The sequence below is a fragment of the Microchirus variegatus genome (genome assembly GCF_963457635.1).
Source record: "Microchirus variegatus genome assembly, chromosome: 22".
Lineage (NCBI taxonomy): Eukaryota > Metazoa > Chordata > Actinopteri > Pleuronectiformes > Soleidae > Microchirus > Microchirus variegatus.
Window position 1 is genome coordinate 3,742,756 of NC_139823.1, and position 6,000 is coordinate 3,748,755.

The window sequence follows — 6,000 nt, forward strand, 5'->3', positions numbered from 1 at the left end:
ACCGGTCGAAAGAAGTATAGAAACGCTGCTCACCGATTACAAAAACTTCCTTAGCACAAGCTTTAAATATGCCGCGACACTAGAGAAGATGGAAGACTCAATGGATGAGGATAAGTTCAAGAGGCGACAGGGCAACGCCCTAGCAAAGAAAAACGCCACCATACGAGAGTACCACACCACCATAGAAACACTGTGGTTTACGCAAGCAGAACCCAAAATAGACGCTTTCATTACGGAGTTTAAATCAATTTTTGACAAAACTGAGGCACTCAGTAAAGACAAAACAACACCGCGAATATTATGGCAGGAGCACCAAGGTACCAAACTTGACCAAAAACTCGATAAAATCAGAAACGCCGTGAGTACCTGGAAAGACTACCAACCACATGGAACAAAGAAATGGAGTTTCCTTTCGTCATTACAAGACGACAAGGAAGACCTGATGAAAGGATGGGAACATCACCTTGACAGCAAGGTCACCAAATACCAACGGGAAACCTCCACCAGCACACCACAACCACCGAAACCCAGTACTACCCCTGTCAACTCCAGTATAAGACAAGGAAGTGGTGCACCACATGGTTCCTGCATGTCCTGGACCGGAACCCCAGTACAGCGGAACTGTTCCCTTGGCAAATCACACCACTTACAAAAAGTGACAACAAGCAGGGCGGTGAGGGCGGCGGCTATCAAAGTCAAAGAACACTCCACAGGGAAGACGAGAGAAAAGGGCAGTGAGGAAGTCCGAACAACAGCAAAGGCAGCAACAGAAGCCGCAGCAACGACATCGGTGGAAGGGCACGAGTCAGAAAAAGATGTAACTGACGCAGATGCTTGTGCAGAATCTGAGCCCGCACCGAGTGAGGACAGCTTTGCTCAGGCCGAGGCTGAGAGTGAACCAGCGTGCAAAGCTGCAAAGGCTGAAACTGAGCCAGCGTGTGAAATTGCGACTGACCCTAGGGCAGGGCCTGAACCAAAGCCAAAACCAGAGGCCAAGGTAGAACCAGAACCGGAGCCTGGGGTCAAGACAGAGCCTGAACTAGAGGTTAAGGCAGAGACTGAAGATGACGCCAAGGCAGAGACTAAAGATGACGCCAAGCCAGAGGTGGATGAGGATTCCGGGCCAGAGATGGGGACCGAATCGTCTAAACCCACCCTGGACGTCGATGATGATAATCCCCTGGGACATGTAAGGCCTCCAGGCTCAGACACTGAGAAGGCCACTGACGAGATGATGGCCTCTACTGAGAAAGACCCATGCTCAGATGCTGAGAAGGCCACTGACAAGGTAATGGCCTCTACTGAAAAAGACCCAGGTTCAAATGCAGAGAAGGCCGCTGACGAGATGGTGGCCTCTGCTGAGAAATACCCAGATGCCCTCAACACCATTAGAGCAGTTCTCCTCAGATTCAGGGAGGGTGACATCTCCAAGATGCACAATTCAATGTGGCCGGAAGAACAAGAAGTCTACATGCATCAATTCCTGTGGAGAGACTCGCCGTCTGATGAGATTGAGGACCACACTACAGTGAAAGTGAACATGGGAGACAAGCCCACTTCATACATTGCACAGGCAGCTATGAGCGAGACCGCAAAGTTACCCCAGTTCACTGACATCAAAGAGGAAAAAGGAGTAATAGAGGAAAATACCTCCCACAACAACCTACAGCACCGAGATGAGATCCTGAAAGCAGTGCAAAAGACCCTGAAAGGAGGGGTTTTTTACCTTAAACCCTGGGTCCAGTTAGGTCAAAGTGGGAGGAAGGACGAGACAAAACAAACCCAGACTCTGGTGCCATCCAATCAACTAAGGGGAGAAAACAACAACCTCGTGCAAAAAGGATTGTTTCCCTTAATGATGGCCCCTATTAACTCCTCTAAGAGAGGGGAGAAGAAGGGAACTGGAATTGACCCCACTGAAGAAGAAGTGGAAATAGAGACACCAGGACTCCGGAGACCTCGTTGTGTCCTACTGAGCCAGATTGCCGGGCGGAACAACCCCTGGGATAGAGGCAGGTGGTACAGGGTTAGAATCATCCACCACGTGATGTTTCCAGATGGACCCCCACTAGCGGAGAAGTGGTTGGCTCATACACTGAGAGCCCCTATTCCAGCAAAGTGGGAGGCGACACTGACAGTGAAAGAACTCAAAGTTGAATTCCTAGACCTGTGCCTGGCCACTCAACAGGGAGTCCCATTCCCTGTAACAACGCTTAACTGGCTCGTTGTCAGCAAGGATGAGGCCTCAGGATTGCTGAGGTGCTACGGCAGAGTCCAGAGTTTCAGCCAGGGAGAGCCCGGCGTGCCCCCCGGAGTGCCCTTGGCCCCCAACAACGCCTCAATTAACCATGAGGGCGTTGCCTCACCCTTTGAGTTAATGGCACTTAACCTCTTCGGGCCCTACACTATCAGAGACACTGTTAGACGGAGAAAGAAGAAGATGAAAGTGTTGGGTGTAGTGTTCAGCTGTACGGCATCAAAAGCAATTCACGCTGACATCGTAGAAGACTCGTCAACAGAAGGGTCCTTGAAGACGTACCAGCACTTCGCAGCTCTCAAGGGGCCACCCAAGGAAACTTTGGTTAGATCAAGGGAATTTTGTAGGCGTCAGGCCAGTGCTGAAGGAACTTTATAGGTTTCTAAATAATGTCGATAAGGACCAGATCCAGGCAAAGGCGGCAGCCACAGGGACCGATTGGACTTGGGTGTCTCACTCAGCAGACTCTCTACACCGGAACGGAGCAGCTGAAGCAGCAGTCCGCGCGCTCAAAAGAGCACTGAGTAACGTTGACGAAGAGGGTAACTTGACAGCACTGGAGTTCCAAACCCTCCTCTACATAGCAGCCAACTTGTCCAACGAGAGGCCCGTCGGTGCCAGGGCTCAGGTGCGGGACGAACTAGTCGGGGTTATCATCCCTAACACACTCCTGCTTGGCCGTCCTGGGCCTAGCGGGGACACTCAAGGATTCGAGTACCCAACCTACCCTGTCGTAAGACTGAGGGCGATTCAAATTGAAGTCAATGAGTTCTGGAATCGGTGGAGCCAGCCGGAGGGCCCGAGCCTTTTCGCCCGGCGGAAGTGGCATACACTTACTAGAAATGGCAATTGGAGGCTGGGTGTGGTTGGCCGACCAGAATGCATTGAGGGACCAATTCAGGCTAGAGCGAGCCGTAGAAGTATATCCCAAAGCAAAAGGCGTGGTACGAGACTCGAAAGTAAGAACTTGCCAAAGTTGTCCAGTCTCTGGCGGGCATTGCGAGAGAAGCCAGGGGATGGAAAGTTGCCCCTTCGCCATCCTCCACAGGGATGTCAGGCCGCCGGTAGTCCTACTACCAGTGGAGGAGCAGGAGTAAACCATCGCTGCAGAATACCCGACCTACCCCTCCACCAATCGGTAGAGTGTTTCGGTCGTGGATCAAGACCCCCCCTCCTACTGTCCGTGGGGTGTTTCGGTTAAGGATAAAGACCCCCCCCCCCCCCCCCCAGGATACCGTGACGACACTTATTCATTCTGGACTGATTGACATGTAATCAATGTACTTTGTTTACGCACATCGTGTGAAATATGTAATGCGTTGATGTAGGTAGCGCGTTCCTGTTTAAGGACGTGACTTTATGTACTTTAGGTAAATGTTACATCTGCTTAAGTCTTAATTATTATCATTGATGAATTAATTGTAATTTATAATCTCTATAACTGTTTGAACCGTTGTTGTGGCTTACTTGGGTTCAAGAACCAGGAAGCCAAGTGGGAGGTGTAGAACTTTCTAGCAGTTATTCAGCGCATTCTGTACGGAATCAGAGTGAGATTGTCATCAAAGCAATCACAATCAAAGCCTTAACATCCAAGGCACTTCTTATATATAACCAACCCCTTATTTGTGTGTTTTCATCTGTAACTGATCATCAGAACCTGTATGCTTTGCCGGTTTACAACCTATTAAGTAGTGTATTGAATTGTGTTTAGAATAAAACCTCTTAAAGACACTCGAGTTGTCCGCCATACTTGTTCTGGTCGCCCTTTCCAGAGGGTAGTTTATTGAGCCGTAAGAAGCAGCCGATAAAAATCTGGACAGTAGCTAAATTCCAGCAGCTATTTTTGAAGCATGATAACCCGTAAAAAGGCACAATATTTGTTTTACATTTATTTTTGTTATGGCCTTGGGGCAGTGGTGGTGTGTTGGTGTCTCTCTCTCCCTGCTCTACTCCTCCTCCCCTCATCCCCTGGTTAACATCTCGGGAGGTAACAATTTGACATAACTTTGTTGTGTTAGTTATTTCCTAATCAGGGCTGTAACATTTACCAAATTTAATCACCAACTATTTTGATAATCTTTAGTAATCTGTTTTTTCAGCTTCTTGTGACATTTTATTTTTAAATTTCATAAACAAACCATTCAAACCAAATCATCATTTTTTTTGTTTTTTTTGTTTTCAGTTTGCAGCTGCTTGCTCCTGCTACAAGAGATTACTTGCACAAAAGTCTCAACACTAACACTTTCTGTATGATTTTGTAAACATGATTCCTGGAATTCAGCCATAAGAAAAAAAAAGTTTTATTACAATTTGTCACGTCAAAAGGTTAAAGTTGTAACATTTGGCATAACATTCAGTTATATAATCGGCGTTGTCTCTCTGCCAGGTTTGTGTCCTCCTAAAGAAACTAAACGCGCTCTAATCCTGCAACCTACAATCCCATTTTAGAAATAAACTATGCAGGATAGGCCTGCATCCCTCAGACGAGCAACGGATGGTTTTGCAGGGGAACATAAATCCCCTGCTGGGAGGCCTCCCAACATAACGCGCAAAAGACTATGAACACAGAAAGGTTCAACCCCAGTCTTTAGAGGGAAATAAACTCGACAGTGAGACAAGTCGGCATTAACATTGAATTACAATTTAGTTAGCAAATTCAAAGGCTGATGGCAGTGCATAAAGTTTAAGACTTCAATTGCACAGGGTTTCTGGCTTTAGTCCATAGAAAAAAAGAAAAGAAAAAACATCTCAGTGTTCATGTCCTGTTGGGCAGAGTGATGTAGCAGCCATTGAGTCATGGGTTCAGTTTGGTCCAATATCTAAAAATAAATAGAAGGGAGTCAGCACACTTTGGTATTAAGTAAATATGGATTAAACAAATTAAGAACCATCTGAAAAAACGCACCTGAAGACATCCTGTGGATAAGAGGCCTCACCGTAGAAGGGGAGGGGTCGGTTCATCTTGGGGCAAAGTCCTCCTGGGGCTGTCATCCAGGACAAGACTTCTCCAGGTCTTGGTGTCAACCATGGACTCTTCCGATCCAGAAACCTGCTGCAGCCTTCATGGTCTCTACAAAGCGAGGCAGAATTTGATAAGTCACAAGGGGGGAAAAAAATTGATTAAACAACTTGAGTACTATCTGAAAGAACGTACCTGAAGACATCCCATGGAAAAGAGGCCTCATCGTAGAAGGGTTGGGCTCATCTGGGGTGAAGTCTTCATCACAGAAGGATCAGATCATCTGGGGCAAGGTCCTCATCATAGAAGGGTCTTCTCCAGGTCTTGGTGTCCACCATGGGGTTCTCTGATCCAGAAATCTGATGTAGGCCTCATCGTCTCTACAAAACAAGACAGAATTTGATAAGTCACGAGAAAAACAAAAAAAAACAAATGACAAAATTTTCAGGTAGCTCACCTGGTCAAATGCAACAGGTCCTCACATCCAGTCAGGGTCCACCTATGGATGCCCTCCCTAAACTCTACCTGCCTTTCCTGTTCTACACTGACAGTGGAGATAGCAGTTTCTCTTGCAACCAACCAAGACATGAGAATTAAGCATGGTCTTAATGACGCTACAAGCTAATAAGTTAACCCGATGTTCCATCAAAACCCCCACGTTGGGCAAGCCATAAAGTCCTATCACCAGCTGTGCAAATAAGAGGCAAAAGACCACTTGTGTTTAAATCAGGGTTAAACACAAAGCTCCAGACACCAAGTCAATCCTAGAAACATTTTTAAAATT